Raw genomic sequence first — 23082 nt, forward strand, 5'->3', positions numbered from 1 at the left:
CAATAAGAGGGAAGTCCAGGTTTAAGTATTGACCCGGCATAGATTTTCATTGTCGTCAATCCATTATACAGCTAGTGGTTGACCATATTCGAAACACAATGTGGGAGCGGAAGGCGGAGATTTCATCATTTTCAGGAAACTTAGCTAGCATTCCATTTAGTAATGCTGCTATCGAAGTGGAGGGAGAGTACGGCTGATGATTAGTACATCCATTCCTTCATCTCACACAGTATTTATAATATAAGAGGCCACATTCACTTTATTTCTTTTTAACAGATTCGAAACTAGATACTTACAATAATGTAACCGAAATCCTCTTCACAGTAGTTTCTTCTTTTAAAATTATCATTCTCAAGCGAACTGTAAATTTAAGTTACGATTGAAATCATTTTCGGTAACTCTTGAATATTACACAAGGAAATTGCGGTCCAAAATGTTGCTGGAAAAGATCATCAAGTATCGCATATGATCCATCTTGTTGACATTCATTCCGGATGGCTGTTGAGTTAATGTCCAACAGAAAGTGATGTTTGGAATCTTTCGACAAAAAAATGGCTCTGAGCACTATGGGACTTAACTTCTGAGGTAATCAGCCCCCAGAATTTAGAAAAAAAAAAAAATGGTTCAAATGTCTCTGAGCACTATCGCACTTAACTTCTGAGGTCATCAGTCCCCTAGAACTTAGAACTACTTAAACCTAACTAACCTAAGGACATCAGACACATCCATGCCTGAGGTAGGATTCGAACCTGCGACCGTTGCTTAACCAACTGTCAATCAATAAAACAATATTCATAAAACCATTATCAATAAAATATAACTGCCATAACTAAACCTCACAAGCTTCATAACTTACATAGAAACTGGTTTTCATATAATTCACACCAAACTCTAAAACTACTCCCTCAACTAAGGGGACGAATTAAGTCCAACAATTGCAGATCTTTCAAAATTTGCTTAGCCAACTTTCATTAATTAAAACAATATTCTTAAAACCACAATTAATCAAATCTCAGATATGCTTCAACTAACATAGAAACAGGTTTACATGTAACTCAGGACCCGACTAAGAACATTAATCCACCTAAGACCAATAAGCTCAGATCATTCCAAAATTGATCTTAAAATTTCTGATAATTTAACTGGATTACAATACATTCAAAACAATAATAACATATGAAATCGTCTTAACATGGGACCGCCTCAACTTTACGGTAAATTGGTTATGGACGCGAGCATAGCGAAAGGTTCTAACGGATACATGAGATGCACGGACCAGAAGGTGAAATAAAAATATATTGGACTTTGATCAACAAGTAACCTTGTGGAAAACCACAGCGCTCCACCGGCAAGATTCAACTGCCGCACGTTAACAATGTAACCATAAACACTGATCCAGGTCCTTAATTTTCACTCTTCCACCGTGATACCCCGATCGGAGCTTGCTCGAGTCGACCACTTCCAATTATCTGAAACATAAACACATCAGCGGCCGACAACACTCTGACGCAACAGATACACAAAGATATTAACCCAACCAGTTATCAATAAACTGTTAATTCTAGACGACACAAATCAACCTTAAGCAGACTTCACATACGTGACAGTAGCTCTTAATATTTGATTAAACAACCTCTAAGACAACAAATAAACTAATAAAATAGAAAAGGAATTTGGGAAAATATTTCGGCCCGCTTCTGAACGCCAGGCACAAACTTAGGCACTACTTGGTATGCATTAAACACAGCTTGACGTCTATTGGTTGTGCGTCACTAGCACACCCTTAAATGCCGTCAACATATCAGGCAGCAAGATCAAAGGTAACTGAAACAGCCAAGATAGTTTTCACTGCACAGGGGTATTCAATTAACATGAACAAATAATTCAAATGGCTCTGAGCACTATGGGACTTAACATCTGTGGTCACCAGTCCCCTAGAACTTAGAACTACTTAAACCTAACTAAGTTAAGGACATCACTCACATCCATGCCCGAGGCACGATTCGAACCTGCGACCGTAGCGGTAGCGCGGTTCCAGACTGAAGCGCCTAGAACCGCTCGGCCACTTCGGCCGGCTAACATGAACAGAACCCACTGGTGAACACTTCGACGACTCCAGGTCATCGACTTTGAATCACGTGCAAGACACACGAAGGAAATCTGTCCTTCACATATCCAAGAAACCCCAATCACCGTCGGCAGTGGATCTGCATTGCAACGACTAAACACGCCGCACCAGCGGCCCACGCTCCTTCGTCGAACCGACTCGGCCACTCGCCACGCTGCATACAGGCACAACGTCACACGTGACTGTCGCTGACACAGCTGATACCCGATCTGAAGACCCAGAGAGAGTGCGCGCCGCAGTTAAATAGCCATCCCCCACAGGTACGAATCCAAACAGGCATCGAAATTCGACTCAGACGATGGTGATGATGGAGACTGGCGCCAGCAGTGCACCAGTTCACAAAGCACACTACGATGCCTGGAAGGAACAATAATTCCAATCTCCAACAACACTCAGAGCGTTTACATTTCTTCAGATCACCAGTCCGCAACAGCGGTCAGGCTTTCTTCCCCTACAGATTTTTACATATGTTACGAGGGCTGTCCAGAAAGTAAATCACGATCGCTCGCGAAATGGAAACGACTATGAAAATCCGATAAAGCTTTGCAAAGATGTGTTAGGCAGTGTCTCTAGTATGACTCTAGGTAGAATTATGTCGTTCTTTTCATTCCTGAGCTCTTAGTGAGTGCGTAAAGATGTTATAGAAAATAGTGTCTCCCGCCAAGTACGAGGGCCTGGTGAGAATTTTCCCCTGAAGCTATGCAACCAACATTACATAACTGTCGTGCGGTTTCTTCTTCAAGACAATTCTCAGCCTCATTCTGCAGGGGCAATGAAGATGTTCCTGCATCGTTTCAACTGGAAATGTTTGGTTACCCACAATACAGCCCGTAATTGTCTCCCACTGAGTTTCATCAAACGAACCGCTGGCAATGAAGACAACATTTTGGCACAGACAACGAGCTTTAGGCCAGCGCAGAGAATTGGCGGAAAGCACTGGCGGCTGCCTTCAATGATGAGGGTATTGGAAAGTTGGTACAACGCTACGACGAATGTCTGAGTCAGAACGGCGACTACGTAGAGAAGTAGCTGAAAGGTGTAGCTAACTGTTACAAATGAAACATTTCTGATTTTCACTGTGATTTTCATTTCGCGATCAATCGTAACTTACTTTCTGGACAGCCCTCGTATATGAATCTTGTCCTCAAACTGTCTTAGCTCTAGACGTTCTGGTGTTTTAGAGAAAGTGTGTCCCTAATCCACACTGATCAGTGGCGAGACGCTCCTCACTGAATAAAGTATAATCCCTTTTCGTAACTATGTCAGTTACAGAAACACCGGTATCTACCTCGATTTTCAAATATCGCTATTGTAAAATCTGCTGCAGTTATTAAGGTTGTAGAAGAGATTAATTCAACGGCTTTTCACACTTCAAAAGCCGGTTACTGGTTTCAGAGTAATTATGATATTTATTACTCTGCATTTATCTGTGTTGAAAATGAAATTAATCGCCGTCAAGCGTAACTGACTGCTTTTCTGCTCAAATAAGGGAACACGTCACGTTGAATAAGGAGAAAACAGAGCGTTGCACCTCCGCTATAGCTGCATAAAAGCGGCACAGAAGAAATGTAGCTTTCATTCTGACTCTATTGCTCACATTTGTCGACTGTTGGTTACTTTGAAAAAATAATTGTCTGTTACAGAAACTAGGTACGGTAATTGTTTCCAGAGAACGCAGAAGGAACGCGAAGAGAACTGTTGAGATGTACACAAAAAAGAGTCATAGCAAACGGTATGTGAAAAGACGAACAATTCAGGGAATGTGTAAAACATTGTTATTGAAGGCGCACTAGAATACTACGCAAACCTGCAACGAGCAAAGCGAACGAAATAGATGTTCTGCGAGCTGATTATAATAATCCACATGAGTCCTCCAGAGAAAATGCGATTAGCTTTGGAATAAATCAGTCCAGCGATGTTCGCTTTTTGGGTGTACGCAGCTTCCACCAGTATCATGTGTCATATTACGTGTCACTTCACAAGCAGATTAGCCAGCGGGCTGCAGAAGACGCATGGAATTATGTCGCTCGATTCTGATACGACATCAGGACAACTGATTAATTCTTCAAATGAATTCTGTTTACCGGTGAAGCTATCTTTACAAATCATGAAAAAGTTGAATTTACGACATATGCATTACAGTGACGCTGAGGATCAGCACTGCCTGAGGAAAGTTTGGCATCGGAGGTAGTGGAGTGACAATATTTGATGTCAGGTTATTCCATATTAGGTGATGAGTCATTATTTCATCGAAGAAATCTTAACTGATAAAAGATACTTCAGCTTTCCCAGAGAAAACACTACTTAAAAAAACACAGATGTATGTAATATCAGCATGATGGCTGCCCGGTTCACTACTCTGTTGTGACTTAGAGATGGGTCACTCATTTCTTTGCCGGTCCCTGGGTAAGCAGCGAAGGTCATATCAGTTGACATGCACGTTCGCCTGAAGCCACTGACCATTTTTCTGCGGGGTAAGCTGAAACATGAAGTCTACACTGGCTGAAGAATACTACCGCATCTTTTAAAGAAGTTCAGTGATACGGAAGTAATCTTTTCAGTCTCCCAGAAGTCGTTGCACCAGCGATTCTAAACGAGTATTAGACTGCGGGCATTTGGATCTCTTGACGAAATGAATGGAATATTAAGGAGGTACTTATGGCCGCATTAATTTGTGTTATTTTCGTTGTTGTGGCTGATGTAATTTTGGAATGTAAGTGCCGACATTACATACATAACGTGAGGTAAGTGTTTAACTATCTTTATAACACAATTAAGGGTAGCGTGTTCCATTAGGAATCAAGTTTTGAAAACAAATCATTAGCAATTGCGCCCGAAGACGTCCGGCACAAGAAATCGCCTTCGTTCTGCTAATGACCTTGCCAAAGACGTCAGAGGAGTGGACAGAGCTTAATCGCACTCTCTTACCCTTCGAGTAGGAAACTGCTCCTTAAAGGCTAAACAACTAGCAATGCTCAATGGCATGAGGATGCAGAAGGCAGTAGAAACCACTGAATTAGACACATAATGTGTAATCACAGTACTTGTGGCCTGTAATTGAAAAAGTGTCATGAGGACCTCTCCATTGGCAATAGATGCTAGACAAATTCCGCAATCGGAACTCCGGGAGGGGACTCCCAAGGTGAAGGTAACAATGTGCAATACTTTGATTGAATAACCAATGAAACTAAAGGGCAATGATCTGCGAGTTGGTGGGTGGAATGTAAGAAATTGGAAGGTGTTAGGGAAACCAGAGTGTCTGGAAAGGGAAATGCTGAGGATCAATCTACAATAGCGACGTAATGGCATAACGGATGTAGGATTCGTTATGAGTTGGAAGGTAGGACCCAGTATGAGTTACAGGGAACAATTAAGTGATAGGCTTGTTCTCGTCAGCCTCGACAGCAACAGACACCAACAACAAAGGTTCGTGTATACATGTCGACGTCGAAAGGAGAAGACGAACAGTGGAGAGCGTACACAACGATATTGAACGAGTAATTCAGTACGTAAGGGAAGATGAGTTCTAATAGCTACTTGGATTGGAAAGCGGTTGTAGGTGAAGGTGTAGAAGAAAGGATTACGGGAGAATATGGGCTTGGTAGTAGAAATGAGAGAGGAGAAAGACTAATAGAGTTGTGAAATAAAGTTCGCCTATTAATAGCGAATACTTTGCTCAAGAATCACAAGAGGAGGAGCCAGACTTGGAAAAACTCGGGAGTTACGGGAAAATTCCAGTTTGGTTACATCATATTCAGGGAAAGATTTCAAATTCTGATACTTGACTGTAAGGCGCAGCCATCAGTAGACATGACTAAGATCGCAATTTTGTGATGATAAAGAGTATGACGAAATTTGAGAGACTAGTCAGGAAGAATCAGTGGGCAATGAATTAGTATACGAAAATACCAAGGAATGAAGAGATACGGTTCGAGTTCTCTGAGTCTGTAGAGGCCGGCCGCAGTGGCCGAGCGGTTCTAGGCGCTACAGTCTGAAACCGCGCGACCACTACGGTCGCAGGTTTGAATCCTGCCTCGGGCATGGATGTGTGTGATGTCCTTAGGTTAGTTAGGTTTAAGTAGTTCTAAGTTCTAGGGGACTGATGACCTAAGAAGTTAAGTCCCATAGTGCTCAGAGCCTTTTTTTTTGAGTCTGTAGATACCGCGATACTGACTACCTCAGGAGCCAGTTCGATTGAAGCGGAATAGATATCTCTACAAAGGGCAAACACAGGCGTTGGAAAGGAAAACATACACTCCTGGAAATGGAAAAAAGAACACATTGACACCGGTGTGTCAGACCCACCATACTTGCTCCGGACACTGCGAGAGGGCTGTACAAGCAATGATCACACGCACGGCACAGCGGACACACCAGGAACCGCGGTGTTGGCCGTCGAATGGCGCTAGCTGCGCAGCATTTGTGCACCGCCGCCGTCAGTGTCAGCCAGTTTGCCGTGGCATACGGAGCTCCATCGCAGTCTTTAACACTGGTAGCATGCCGCGACAGCGTGGACGTGAACCGTATGTGCAGTTGACGGACTTTGAGCGTGGGCGTATAGTGGGCATGCGGGAGGCCGGGTGGACGTACCGCCGAATTGCTCAACACGTGGGGCGTGAGGTCTCCACAGTACATCGATGTTGTCGCCAGTGGTCGGCGGAAGGTGCACGTGCCCGTCGACCTGGGACCGGACCGCAGCGACGCACGGATGCACGCCAAGACCGTAGGATCCTACGCAGTGCCGTAGGGGACCGCACTGCCACTTCCCAGCAAATTAGGGACACTGTTGCTCCTGGGGTATCGGCGAGGACCATTCGCAACCGTCTCCATGAAGCTGGGCTACGGTCCCGCACACCGTTAGGCCGTCTTCCGCTCACGCCCCAACATCGTGCAGCCCGCCTCCAGTAGTGTCGCGACAGGCGTGAATGGAGGGACGAATGGAGACGTGTCGTCTTCAGCGATGAGAGTCGCTTCTGCCTTGGTGCCAATGATGGTCGTATGCGTGTTTGGCGCCGTGCAGGTGAGCGCCACAATCAGGACTGCATACGACCGAGGCACACAGGGCCAACACCCGGCATCATGGTGTGGGGAGCGATCTCCTACACTGGCCGTACACCACTGGTGATCGTCGAGGGGACACTGAATAGTGCACGGTACATCCAAACCGTCATCGAACCCATCGTTCTACCATTCCTAGACCGGCAAGGGAACTTGCTGTTCCAACAGGACAATGCACGTCCGCATGTATCCCGTGCCACCCAACGTGCTCTAGAAGGTGTAAGTCAACTACCCTGGCCAGCAAGATCTCCGGATCTGTCCCCCATTCAGCATGTTTGGGACTGGATGAAGCGTCGTCTCACGCGGTCTGCACGTCCAGCACGAACGCTGGTCCAACTGAGGCGCCAGGTGGAAATGGCATGGCAAGCCATTCCACAGGACTACATCCAGCATCTCTACGATCGTCTCCATGGGAGAATAGCAGCCTGCATTGCTGCGAAAGGTGGATATACACTGTACTAGTGCCGACATTGTGCATGCTCTGTTGCCTGTGTCTATGTGCCTGTGGTTCTGTCAGTGTGATCATGTGATGTATCTGACCCCAGGAATGTGTCAATAAAGTTTCCCCTTCCTGGGACAATGAATTCACGGTGTTCTTATTTCAATTTCCAGGAGTGTAGATACAAAAAAGGTAACTGCGAGGAAACCGTAGGTAACAGAAGACATACTTCAGCTGATCAACGAAAGAAGAAAGTACGAGGGCAGTTCAATAAGTAATGCAACACTTTTTTTGTCTCGGCCAATTTTGGTTGAAAAAACCGGAAATTTCTTGTGGAATATTTTCAAACATTCCCGCTTCGTCTCGTATAGTTTCATTGACTTCCGACAGGTGGCAGACCTGTAGGGAGCTGTTAAAATGGCGTCTGTAACGGATGTGCGTTGCAAACAACGGGCAGTGATCGAGTTTCTTTTGGCGGAAAAACAGGGCATCTCAGATATTCATAGGTGCTTGCAGAATGTCTACGGTGATCTGGCAGTGGACAAAAGCACGGTGAGTCGTTGGGCAAAGCGTGTGTCATCATCGCCGCAAGGTCAAGCAAGACTGTCTGATCTCCCGCGTGCGGGCCGGCCGTGCACAGCTGTGACTCCTGCAATGGCGGAGTGTGCGAACACACTCGTTCGAGATGATCAACGGATCACCATCAAATAACTCAGTGCTCAACTTGACATCTCTGTTGGTAGTGCTGTCACAATTGTTCACCAGTTGGGATATTCAAAGGTTTGTTCCCGCTGGGTCCCTCGTTGTCTAACCGAACACCATAAAGAGCAAAGGAGAACCATCTGTGCGGAATTGCTTGCTCGTCATGTGGCTGAGGGTAACAATTTCTTGTCAAAGATTGTTACAGGCGATGAAACATGGGTTCATCACTTCGAACCTGATACAAAACGGCAATCAATGGAGTGGCGCCACACCCACTCCCCTACCAAGAAAAAGTTTAAAGCCATACCCTCAGCCGGTAAAGTCATGGTTACAGTCTTCTGGGACGCTGAAGGGGTTATTCTGTTCGACGTCCTTCCCCATGGTCAAACGATCAACTCTGAAGTATATTGTGCTACTCTTCAGAAATTGAAGAAACGACTTCAGCGTGTTCGTAGGCACAAAAATCAGAACGAACTTCTCCTTCTTCATGACAACGCAAGACCTCACACAAGTCTTCGCACCCGAGAGGAGCTCACAAAACTTCAGTGGACTGTTCTTCCTCATGCACCCTACAGCCCCGATCTCGCACCGTCGGATTTCCATATGTTTGGCCCAATGAAGGACGCAATCCGTGGGACGCACTACGCGGATGATGAAGTTATTGATGCAGTACGACGTTGGCTCCGACATCGACCAGTGGAATGGTACCGTGCAGGCATACAGGCCCTCATTTCAAGGTGGCGTAAGGCCGTAGCATTGAATGGAGATTACGTTGAAAAATAGTGTTGTGTAGCTAAAAGATTGGGGAATAACCTGGTGTATTTCAATGCTGAATAAAACAACCCCTGTTTCAGAAAAAAAAGTGTTGCATTACTTATTGAACTGCCCTCGTATAAAAGATTTCGGAGAAATTCAGGAATACAACAATGCAGGTCCATTAGGAATGAAATAAACAGAAAACTTAGGCGAAATGGCTGCTAGAAGAATATGAAAAACCCAAAAATGAAATGCTAATGGGAAGAACTGACCCAGCGTTCAGAAAAGTGAAATCGACCTCCAATGAAAGTAGCAGCGAACGTAGTAACGTTAAGACTGCAATGGAAATTCTTCCATTAAACGCGGAGGAAAGAGCTAACAGGTCTACAGAATACACTCAAGTCTTATCTGATGATGTGATGGAAGACGAAACTAGAGTCGATAGGAACAAGATGGTGGATGCAGTATTAGAATCAAAATATATAAGAGCTTTGGGCGACTGGATATTAAATAAGACAGAAGGGATGGTATCTTTCAGTTAGAATATCTTAAATCCTTAGGGGAAATGAGAACAAAACGACTATTCGAGTTAGTGTGCACAATGTCTAAGCTGGGCAATATACTACCAGACTTCCTGGAAAAAAGTCGTCCTCACAGTTCCGAAGATAGTAACTGCCGACACTTACCAGAATTATCGCTTAACCAGCTTAAAAGCTCATGCATCGAAGTTCCTGACAAAAGTAATATACAGAAGATTAAGCAAAATTGGGGAACTGTTAGATGGCGATGTTTGACTCAGAAGTGCTAATCACTAGAGAGGCAGTTCTAACGTTGCAGTTGACACAGGTAGCAAAAATGTAGAGAAATCAAGAAACGTTCTCAGACATTTCGACCTGAAAATAGCGTTCGACAATTTAAAGTGGAGGAAGATGTTCGAAATTCTGAGAAAAGTTTGGATAAGCTCTAGGAATAGACGGGTAATATACAATACACACAAGAACCAAGAGGAAAGAGTGGACGAATAAAGTGTTCGCACTAGAAAGGGTATGAAGACAGGTATGTAACCCCTCGCCACTACTGTTAAATATAGGCATCGAAGATGGAATAACAGATACAAAAGAAAAGTTCAGGAGTGGAATTAAAATTGTATGTGGAAGGGTATCAGTGACAAGATTTGTTGATGACATTGCTAATCTCCGTGAAAGTGAGGAAGAACTGCGGTTTGTGTTGAATGAAACGAACAGTCTAATATGTACACAATATGGACTGATAGTAAATCGAAGAAAGACAATAGTAACGATAAGTAACAGAAATGAGAACTGTGAGGAACTTAACAGCAGAATTGGTGATTACGAAGCAGACGAATGCAAGAAATTCAGCTACCTAAACAGGAAAATAGCTCACGACGGGCGGAGCAGGGAGGACATCGAAAGCAGACCAGCGCTGGCAAAAAGAGCATTTCTGTTATAATAAAATCGATGAGTGACAAGCATAGATCTTATTTTAGGAAGAAATTTCCGAGAATGTGCACTTGGAGCACAGCGTCGTGTGGTAGGAAGCATTGACTGTGGAAAAACCGGAACAGAAGAGATTCGAAGCATTTGAGATATGGTTCTACAGAGGAATGTTGAAAATTAGGTGTACTGATAATGCAAAGAATGAGGAGGTAATCCACAGAATTGGAGAGGAAAGTAATATATGGAAACCACTGACAAGAAAAAGGGCACGTTGGCAGGACATGTGTTAAAACATCACAGATTAGCTTCCATGGTACTGGGAGGGAGGTGTGGGGGGTAAAAACTGTAAACCGATATTGGATTACATCCGACAAATAACTGAGAACGTGGGCAGTAACTGCTGTTCTGAGACGAAAAATTAGGCACAAGATAAGAAATGTCACTGGCGGCATCAGACCATTCAGAAGACTGATGAATAAAATAAAAAAGTAAATAAACACAAATGCCAGTCTTACAAGGTATTCTGCTTTTGACGTGCTTCTTTTGGTGCGGACCTATACGCTTACCAAAAATATTTAACTGTATGTAAACAGGCCAACTAGTTAAGACGAATAGTGGAGGGCTGAGTTCGGTTGTCAAAAATTGCATTTAGTGAACGACTAGCCAGATTACTTTGTAATACAATTCCTGCACATAAAATTTTGCAAATTTAGAAATGGAAACAGCTTAAACTAAAACTGTAACAATTTAGAAATGCAAACAATTCAAAACTTGCTTCATGAAAAGAATTATAAGTCAAACAGATGTGGTTCCATCATTTATGCTCAATTTTAAAATTAAAATTACCAACACGTGGGGTGCCGATAAAATTAACTGGCACCAGAAAGGCTCTTCAAAGAACACTACAAAGGAAGACGTTAAAGAAAAATAAACCGATCTTAACCGTAGGAACACTGTCCTATTGACTGCTAGTATCTTTCACTCTATACAGCCAGTGTGACCATTCGTAAACGGCGGGCTGAATGCAGTTCGCACGTCTGTCCACATGCAGGCCTGCATTCATATCCCAGTCGTTCGCAGAATCGTTGCTGCTTATTCAACAGAGACTAATAGAGAGGTCCAGTGCCAAGACGCCGTTGCTACACAATGCCAGCACACTGTTGTTCGGTCCCCAAAGGATATACAGCCTCATCTTACCACCTAACAAGAAGTGATTACAGCCTATGAAACATTTAGTAAGAACACTTTCATCCTTCATTTGTGTGAAAACAGAAATACTGCTCTTAAATAGATCAGTAAATAACTTGCGCGAGCTGTGTAGATGGTTACCCTGCATAGCCGGAGCTGTGAGTAACGTACTCTAAAATAAAAATAAAAAAAACTGAAACAAGCATTCGTATCGGAAGGCATGTCTAATAAACATTTTATTTTTGCGACCGATTTCATTTGACAGTCTTTTAATAGTACGTGTATCCGCCGGTGTGGCCGAGTGGTTCTAGGCGCTTCAGTCTGGAACCGCGCGACAGCTACGGTCGCTGGTTCGAATCCTGTATCGGCCATTGATGTGTGTGATGTCTTTAGGTTATTTAGGTTTAAGTAGTTCTAAGTTCTAGGCGACTGATGACCTCATATGTTAAGTCCCATAGTACTCAGAGCCAATAGTACGTATACATTCCAGTTTCTTTTTCTACATCCATTAAATTCGTCTACTTCAGTTTATTTCAGTAATTTGTATCAGCGTTGTGGATGATCGAGATTCCGTCGTTGAGAGTTACTGTTTTTAGTCTCACTTGCCACTTTCGTTTCCAAACTTTTCTCCACTCGTCAGTCATTTTTCTCTGATATACAGCATTTTTATGAACAGTGCAATTTGCACAATTTTCATGATACTTGCAATGATTAATATTTGAATCAGCATCAGAGAATGCAATTGTTTTATTATGAAATCGATCAAATTATTAATTGTTTCCAGTGACGAGCGGCTCAGTGTGATAGATGTTTTAAATATGTGCTGCTGAAATATTATTTATTGGCCTCTAATACCCTTTAAAGCGACGATATACAGTAGAAACAAATTTACACGTATCAATAAAGGCAGCAAAGGCATAAAATGCGAAAATTATCCCTAATCTGACATGTAACACCTGTAAACTTCTTGTGCGAAAATATACAGACAAATTAAAAAAACTGAGTGTAAAGGTACCAAGATCAGGCTCGATTCGGGACAGCAGGGAAGGGTACATGAGACAAAAGAAAATCCAGACGCCTTCCGAATAGTTGTGGAACTCAGGAAAGACGCGATTAGATTATTGCGTTTCTGAAACGAGTAGACTTAGTACAGAAACAAATGGATAATGCACAGCAACAACATAAGTCAATTGGTGATGGTCAAAAATGACAGACCGAGAAAGAGACAAGTTTACAGGAACGCCATCTGTGCAATCGATGAAATGAAACAGCGTGTCTAACGGCGAAGTCTGGTGAATTATCTACATCACTAATGTAAATAAAGCGGTTGTTGTCAATTACGGTACATCAAGGAGCTCACGTTTACAGGAACATAATGTGCTAGTGAAACCAGTGTAGCGACGCAAATGGAGTAGTTTGCAATGATTGTTTAACTCAGGCGTAATTAAGAAGACTCCATTGAGTAGGAGAGTTGCAGTTCAACGTCTGAAGCCTACTCTCGAGCAAGACTACAGCTGAAACGTCCCCTTTGAACAATTATACGTGAGTGTGTTTAAACTGACACACAATATTTTTAGCGCAACGCAATCTGACTTTCAAAAAATCCCTACAAAAGAATGGCCCTGACTAACATTAACCTATACCTTTCACAAATCACTTACCTCACAAAAATCTTCGTTACTCAAGCCACAGCAATAAAGCGAGCGCCACTACTGCCAGCTAAATAAAGGATTCAAACTACCGAAGGCACTAACTACTGATATGCATAGTTAGCAGATGAAATAATTTGATAGAGAACAAACAATGTATTTACCTTACTCGTGTTCAAAAGTCATAATATATATAGCAGTTTATGACAACCAGTCTTACAAATTTCAAAACTGCGCCATTTCTCTTCCCACATCCACCACTGCTGGCGGCTCCCCTCCAACTGCGCAACGCTACGCGCTGTTCGCATCCAGCTGCCCAACACTACAATGGCAGACAACAATGCCAACCAGCCACAGACTGCACACAGCACAGATAGTGATTTTCATACAGAGCGCTACGTGGGGGCGGCGTTACCAATATAAGAACCTAAACAGCCTACTTATATAGCCCCCATGCTCCCCACAAAAATTTTTCCAAATTGTTTTGGGCAGTGGCCAATACAGATTTGAAAAAAATTTTCACAATTACAATAACAAAGATATAAATTGCACACACTTATTTATACAATGTTGGTCAAAAGCTAAAATTTTTTTACAGTCCATAAAGACAGTCCTGATCGTTCATCACAGTAAAATTGCAGTGTTTTTCTCAGTCTCAGCAGTAAAAGAAAATGCACATGGAAGTAGTGGATTTCCATGCAGTCTTGAAGAAGTAGCGGTGTCCTTCAAACGGAAAGACAGTGCTGACTCTCGACATGCAGAAAGGTAATGGGCCACAACAGAGCAAACCCACCGCCGAGTCAGTCGAAGATTTGAAGAATATTGGTAGGTAGGTCATCACAGAGTAGAACCACTGTAGTCCTCGTAGAGATTACGGTATTAGTGGGTCACCAGAGGTGCAGACCCACTGCAGTCCTTGTGGAAATAATGGTACTGGTGAGTCATCAAAGGTGTAGACCCACTGTAGTCCTTGTACAAATATTGGTATTGGTGGGTCATCAAAGATGCAGACCCACTGTAGTCCTTGTAGAGATGGCCAGCAGCCATCTGTTGTGACTGTGCGGGTGCACAATCACCATTGAAGAGTCTTGCGGATAATATAGCAAGTCCATAACCGCCACTTGTGCACTCACAAAGTTTTTGGAATTGTCCTTAAAACCAGCAATGCTGTTAACGAGTCCCTTGCTGAATTATTAACACATGTGTAAACACTAACAGTCCCTACTTCTCACATATTGTCCATATACTATGACCAACAGAAACGTGTGCAGTGAAATGTAACTTACAAGTTACTTAATTTGATGAACTGGTGTCAATTACAATTTTATAACATAAGAATACAATAACAAAAGTACTAAATACATCATTAAAGAACATATCAACACAGATAACATTTGTAGTAATAGGGGCTTTACAAAAGAATGGAAATAAACATATACATCAGTGTTACAAGAATTATGACATAAGTACATACATAAAAGATCAGAATTACTTTTGAAACATCAACATGAGCATTAAAACAAAACAGAATAAATAATGTCTAAACATATTATTAATGCAAATTACATTTGAGGATAACAGTATTCCTAATCATAGTGAATGTACCTTTGTACTAGAAAAATTCTACTACATAAATCGTATTAGCTAAACACATAAAGACAGGAAGAACACAAATATACAAGAGTACACAATCACATAGCGGAATAATACAAAAGGAAAGACAGGGCTCGTTTTCAGTGTGACATTTGGTAATGCAGTCCAACCCAAAACTTCGTTCTGCAGATTTTTCCCCTTATTTCAACATTTGTTTCCACCAAAAAAATCCTATCTGAGCATGCTTTCTGTATTTACATGTTCACATATTTCTTACCTCATTATTTATTTCCAGCCGGCCGCGGTGGTCTAGCGGTTCTGGCGCTGCAGTCGGGAACCGCGGGACTGCTACGGTCGCAGGTTCGAATACTGCCTCGGGCATGGGTGTGTGTGATGTCCTTAGGTTAGTTAGGTTTAAGTAGTTCTAAGTTCTAGGGGACTTATGACCTAAGATGTTGAGTCCCATAGTGCTCAGAGCCATTTCAACCATTTCAACCATTTATTTCCAAGAAAATCCTACCTAAGCCTGTTGTCTTTAAACCCTACTTTTTTGTTCATATCCTCTTTCAAAACACTTTTTTTTTGGCCAAACCATTTTCTTATAGCTTATCAATGCATTTCTTCCAATTCATCACAACTCGTTCTCTTATATAGCCTACCCCATCTTAAGCTAACTTAAATCTACTGAGCTCAGATGCTAAACTAAGAGACGAGGCAATGCAGCAGCACAAAACAATTAACACCAACAGCAATGACAAAAAAAATGCAAATTGGCAAAGCTAGCAGCAGTAAATCTAAATTTGAAGAGCAAATGCAACATTATCACTAATACGAGCCAATGTGCAGCAAAACGAAAAATAAATCATTAGTAAAACTGGCTTCACAGAGTATATGTAAGTAGGCTGTTTAGGTTCTTATATTGGTAAAGCCGGCCCCATGTAGCGCTCTGTATGAAAATCACTGGCTGTGCTGTGTGCAGTCTGTGGCTGGTTGGCAGTGTTGTCTGCCATTGTAGTGTTGGGCAGCTGGATGCGAACAACTCGTAGCGTTGCGCAGTTGGAGGTGAGCCGCCAGCAGTGGTGGATATGAGGAGAGAAATGGCGGAGTTTTGAAATTTGTAAGACTGGTTGTCATGAACTGCTATATATATTATGACTTTTGAACACTAGTAACGTAAATACATTGTTTGTTCTCTATCAAAATCTTTCATTTGCTAACTATGCATATCAGTAGTTAGTGTCTTCGGTAGTTTGAATCTTTTGTTTAGCTGGCAGTAGTGGCGCTCGCTTTATTGCTGTGGCTTGAGTAACGAAGATTTTTGTGAGGTAAGTGATTTGTGAAAGGTATAGGTTAATGTTAGTCAGGGCCATTCTATTGTAGGGATTTTTTGAAAGTCAGATTGCGTTGCGCTGAAAATATTGTGTGTCAGTTTAAGCACAGTCTTGTATAATTGTAGAAAGCGGACTGAGAAAAACACTGATATTTTACTGTGATGAACGATCAGGACTGTCTTTATGGACTGTGAGAAAATTTTGGCTTTTGAGCAACATTGTATCAATAAGTGTGTGCATTTGATTTCTCTGTTATTGTAATTGTGCAAAAATTTTAACAAATATGCATTGGCCAGTGCCCAAAACAAAAATATTGTGTGTCAGTTTAAGCACAGTCTTGTATAATTGTAGAAAGCGGACTGAGAAAAACACTGCTATTTTACTGTGATGAACGATCAGGACTGTCTTTATGGATTGTGAGAAAATTTTAGCTTTTGACCAACATTGTATCAATAAATGTGTGCATTTGATTTCTCTGTTATTGTAATTGTGCAAAAATTTTAACAAATATGTATTGGCCAGTGCCCAAAACAATTTGTAAAATTTTTTTGGGGGACCATGAGGGCTATGTAAGTAGGCTGTTTAGGTTTTTATATTGGTAACGCCATGTAGCGCTCTATATGATAACCACAGACTGCACACAGCACAGCCAGTGATTTTCATACAGAGTGCTACGTGGGGGAGGCGTTACCAATACAAGAACCTAAACAGCCTACTTACACAGCTAGTAAATTTCCAGAGGTTTGTATTAACAGGTTATGCCAGTATGACGAATAATTCAATCCGTTAGTTCCCTCCCACAAGGGTACCAAACGTGGAAATCATTTTGTTAAAAATGAGGTGGCTGTTTCTAATACGAGTATACGAAGGGCAGTTTAGCATGTAACAACGAGCTGGTCACCCATTCGGAACAAAGGGTAGGACTCGTCCAGTGCTGAGTACGGGAATGCATTTCTGCACAGGGCCACGTTATTTTACATGAGCTCTGTCTCTATCAAAAATGGTTCAAATGGCTCTGAGCACTATGGGACGTAACATCTGAGGTCATCAGTCCCTTAGGACTTAGAACTACTTAATCCTAACTAACCTAAGGACATCACACACATCCATGCCCGAGGCAGGATTCGAACCTGCGACCGTAGCAGTCGCGCGGTTCCGGACTGAGCGCCTAGAACCGCTAGACCACCGCGGCCGGCCCTCTGTCTCTATTCCTTCTTCTTCCATTTACATATGATATACGTTGCTATATGCTGTCACAGCATCTGCTTGCAATACGTACGTGAGCAGCCTATTGCCGTACTATAGGTCCAATGCTGGCTTCACACATTGGCCGGTTTGTAAACAAACATATCAACAAACAGATACTGGTGTGTTGACATGCGAGCCTATGGCAAACTTCACGAGAACGTGTGGTGCCAACGTTACCTCCTGCGGCTCTTTCATCGACATGCATTACATTCGCGGCAATAATTTGCCATGTTGATCACTTATCTGCAAAAGCACAGAGCTTGTATTATTCCTCCAATCCGGTACTGAAGTGAGCACCTGGCTCCAGAGCGACCAGTTCAGGCTTCAGCACCTGTCCGGGGATCAGACGCCGAAGCATCACTATCCGAAAGCAAGAAGTTGACACTCTCCCCAAACATGGCTTCATCAGGTGACAACGTAGATTTTCCCGGCGTATCAAATACTTGTGATTTTCACGGGTATGCAGCTGGGTTCCATCGTCCTGACAACACGATATTTCGGCGGACAATCTGGCAGCCATCTTCAGGAGAGACTGAGTGCACAATCACGCCGGAACTGAAGAGACCTCATTTTTTTTCTTTATTGTGATTTTAAAACCTGTACAACATGCAGGCTGGCAGCAGCATTCTACGCTGCTCTTCAGCCGTAGAATAGACAATGAGATAAAAACATAAGGAATACACATAATATATATAATGGCGGGTAATAAAACAGTGGACTCATCAATACAAAAACACGGAGCCGTTCACACTCGACGATAAACCACACTACAAACTGTTGACACGACGCACAAACACTGAAGATCTCGATGGCACATGTGAACGATGGAGTCTGACAGTGAACACTAAACACAAAACACAACGGCACACACGAGAAACGGATGGCGATGATCTCCGGCGCGCTAATGTTCACGTAACGTGTGCGAGTCCGGGGACCTGCCAAGAGGGGGAGAATGGTGAGCAGGAGGGAGATGGGAGTGCAAAGTTGCCAATGGCAGAGGAGATGGGAGGACGAGTAGAGGGGCGTGGGTAGGGGAAGCCTGGGGAGGATTGGGAAGAAAGGGAGGAGGGAGGGGAGGAGGAGAGAAGCGAGGGAGGGTGCCCAAAGGAAAAAACACAGGAAGTGGGAGGGGAGGATCAAAGATGATAGGAGGGTTAGATGAACGGGAGGGGGGAGCTGGCGGAAGCCACCTTGGGAGAGGGTAAGGAGGGTGGAGAGATGGAGACCGGGACATGGGAATACAGGCGCGGCAGCGGGTGGGGGTGGGAGAGGTTGGGTGAGACAAGCGGGTGAGGAGGATCGAGATTACGGGAGGTGTAGAGGATCCGTATCCGTTCGAGGAAAAGGGGGAGGTGGGGGAACAGAATTAGGTTGTACAGGATCTGCGTGGAGGAGGGGAGACGGATGTGATATGTAAGATGGAGAGCATGGCGTTCAAGGATCTGAAGGGATTTATAAAAGGTAGGGGGTGCGGAGATCCAGGCCAGATGGGCGTAACAGAGGATAGGGCGGATGAGGGATTTATAGGTATGGAGTATGGTGGAGGAGTCCAGACTCCACGTACGGCCGGAAAGGAGCTTGAGGATACGGAGTCTGGAGCATGCCTTGGCTTGGATTGTCCAAAGATGGGGGGTCCAGGAGAGGAGACGGTCGAGCGTACTTAAGGGTGTGGGTGAGGGCGATAGGACGGCCATAGATGGTTTGATAGAAATCGAGGAGGCGGAAGGAAGGGGTGGTTTTGCCTACAATGATCGCCTGGGTTTCGGAAGGATTGACCTTGAGCAACCACTGGTTGCACCAAGCGGTGAACCAGTCAAGAAGGGATTGGAGAAGGTGTTGGGAACGCTGCATGGTGGGGGCAATGGCAAGGAAGGCGGTTTCATCAGCAAACTGGAGAAGGTGGACAGTGGGTGATGGCGGCGACATGTCCGCCGTATACAAGAGGTACAGAAGAGGGGAGAGGACGGAGCCTTGTGGCACACCGGCGGAGGGAAAGAAGGTGTAGGAATCCGTGTTGTGTATGGTGATGTAGGAAGGACGGTGGGAGAGAAAGGAGCCGATCAGACGGACATAGCTAATGGGAAGGGCGAAAGTTGGGAGCTTGAAGAGGAGACCGAAATGCCATACGCGGTCATAGGCACGTTCGAGGTCCAGGGAGAGGAAGATTTCGGAGCGACGGGAATTGAGCTGTTCGGAAAGGAGATGAGTGAGGTGAAGGAGAAGGTCATCAGAAGAGAAGGACGGCCGAAAGCCACACTGGGTAACGGGAAGGAGGCGGTGCTGGCGGAGATGCTGGTGGATGCGTCGGGTAAGGATGGATTCCAGGACCTTGCTGAAGACCGAGGTAAGGCTGATGCGACGGTAGGAGAAGACGGCGGACGGCAGTTTACCGGATTTAAGGAACATCTGGATACGGGAAGTTTTGCACAGGTTGGGGTAGTAGCCAGTGGACAGGACTAAATTGTAGAGCCTGGCCAGGGTGGACAGGAAAGAGACAGGAGCTTCGAGAAGGTGGCGGTAGGTGACACGATCGTGACTAGGAGCGGTGTTGCGTTTTGTGCAGAGTGTAGCAATGAGATCCTGTGTAGTGATAGGGGCATTGAGTTCCGTGTGTGCAATGTTGTCCAAGTACTGGAAACCAGGTGCGAGGGGAGGGACAGAGGTGTCAGTTCGATCGTGGACATCCGAGAAGAGGGAGTAATCGAACTGGGGATCGTTGGGGATGGAAAAGACATCGGAGAGGTAGGAGGCCAAGTGATTGGCCTTACTAAGGGCGTCAGTGAAGGGGTGATCATCATGGAGAAGAGGATAGTAGGGAGAGTATTTAGTTCCGGTAAGGCGACGGAAGGCTGACCAGAATTTGGATGAGGTTATAGGTAGGGTAGCATTTAAACGGATGCATGTCTGTCGCCAGTCCCGGCCTTTCTTAGCAGCGAGCAAATTTCGGATGTGTCGCTGAGTTTCTGGTGGCGTCGTAGTGTGTCCGGGTCGTGCGTGTGGAGGATGGCATGGTAGAGACGACGGGATTCACGGAGGAGGAGGACGGACTTTGGGGGTAAGGTAGGACGGTGGGGGTGGACGGCGACTGTAGGAACGTGGGCCTCCACGGCCTCAGACAAGGTCTGCTGGAGAAAGGAGGCGGCATGGGTAACGTCGTCAAGGTGGTGGTTGGTGAAGGGGTGGCTATTGACCTGGGTGGAGAGGGTATCCCAGTAGGCATCTGGAATGCCTACTGGGATACCCTCTCCATGGGAATAATCATGGACGTACTTCGGGGCAGGGTCATTACGAGGGTCGGGGTGGGAGCGACGACGTCTGAAACGGTGAGGAGGACAAGGAGATGATCGCTACCAATGGGCTCCAGGACATCCACCATTATGCGGCCAAGGAGTTTGGGGGAGGAGAGGATCACATCGGGAGTGGAGTTGGATTCGGGGCGGGTGTGCTGGGGAATGGGGACGAGGTCGCCTTGAAGGGAGGGGAGGAACCAATGCCACCGCCATAACTAGGCGGCGGAACGACTATGGATGTTGAGGTCGGCGGCGATCACGTAGGAGGAGAAGGTACGGTCAATGTGGGAGAGGAAGTCGAAAGGAATAGGGGCGTTAGGGCGGACTTACATGGTGGCGCAGGTGACGGTAGGCCGGGGAAGAAGAGACTAAGGATCAGGTGTTTGGTGGGGTCGGGAAGGAGAGGTTGGAGCTGAACCGGGATCTGGCGCTGGTGACCAATGGCAACTCCACCACGTGCAATCGGGAGGGGTTATCGGAGCGGTGAAGGAGGTAGGGGGAAGTGTGGATGGTGTGGTGGGGCTGGAGGAAGGTTTCATTTAGGAGGAAGGCATCCACGCGGTGGGTGGCAAGGGTGTGCAGGAAGAGGTTCTTGTTGGCGGGAAGGGAGCAGATGTTGTTGAACAGGATATGCTGCTGTCGCGCCATGACAAGGATTTAGACGAGGGTGTCAAGATGGGAGAAGGTGAAATAGGCCTGGTTGTGGGAGTAGGTGGCATACATTTTTAGGTGAAAGATGGTATGGGTGGCACACGTTACGTGAACATTAGCGCGCCGGAGATCATCGCCATCCGTTTCTCGTGTGTGCCGCTGGCAGCCTACCTGATTGTTCAGGTGTTAAAATAACAATAAAGTAAAAAAACAAAAGAGGTCTCTTCAGTTCCGGCGTGATTATGCACTCAATCTCACCTGAAGATGGCTGCCAGATGGTCCGCCGAAATATCGTGTTGTCGTCAGGACGATGGAACCCGGCTGCAAACCCGTGAAAATCATCAGTATGGCTTCATCAGAGTTACTCATCGTAGAACTTGGCATCACGTAGTTGCTGTCAATGACTTACAACCTTGGGTGACGTTCGCCCTAACAAGTGAACTTGGCTACCTGTTTCTTCTTTCGAATTCCACAGTGTCCACATTGACATAGTGGAATGCTCAGCAGAAGAAACATTACGAAGTGTCTATTCCATCCGGTAACTGTAATCGTTATTTTACGATATGACGCAGTACCATACCAAGAAATCTTGTGTCTTGAGAAAAGTAGTTTACGTCCTCACTTCATCAGACATTCTACGGTGTATGTACCTGTATCGCCCATTGGACAAATTTAATTGAATCGCTGCCTTTTCTGCATAGAATAGAAGTACTTCCGCAAGTGGGAACTACATACTGAGATACAAAAGACAGGCTGTCTTCAGTCAGATGCATTCATGTTCGGATGTTCCATATTTGTTCAGTGATGAGGAACTGCATCGAAAGCTTTTTGGTAGCCAAAAGACAGAATGTAAGCCAGCATCACCAATATGCTGTCTTCTCGGTCTCACGAACAAACAGTGCAGGCAGATTTTCAAACGACTGGTGTTTATGGAATTCGTGTATATTCCAGCATAAGAGCTTAAGGACTCCAAAAGTATCACCGTACTAGAACATAGTATACAGAATATTCTACAATTCTACTGGAAATCGACGACAGATACGCAGTTATAGTCAATGTTATGACACTATTCTGATCACAAGATGTGCTTAGCTGTTCCAGTGACCAACTGCAACATGTTATGAGAGGGTAAGTTTTTGTATGTTCAATATATTATGTAACTGACATCGTTTTAGATCCAACGAAGATTCGCCTAGTGACCGATCTGAGTTATAGTGCAGCGTTTTCATCACACTCTTTGAAAAAAGAGTTATAGTAAAGGACGATAGACAACAGCAGACCACGAGTACTTCCATAACAAGAAACTAAACTTAGTCATTCCTTCAGCTGCAAGAGCCCAATAATTTCAATTAATTTAATATTTTGACATAGTGGAATGCTCAGCAGAAGAAACATTACGAAGTACAATTAGCCATACATCTTGAAGTAGCCCACTGTCACTGAAGCCAAAGTGTCTATTCCATCCGGTAACTGTAATCGTTATTTTACGATATAACGCAGTACCATACCAAGAAACCTTGTGTCATGAGAAAAGTAGTTTACGTCCTCACTTCATCAGCCACTCTACGGTGTATGACATGGTGTATACCTGA

The sequence above is a fragment of the Schistocerca nitens genome, chromosome 1 (genome assembly GCF_023898315.1).
Source record: "Schistocerca nitens isolate TAMUIC-IGC-003100 chromosome 1, iqSchNite1.1, whole genome shotgun sequence".
NCBI lineage: Eukaryota > Metazoa > Arthropoda > Insecta > Orthoptera > Acrididae > Schistocerca > Schistocerca nitens.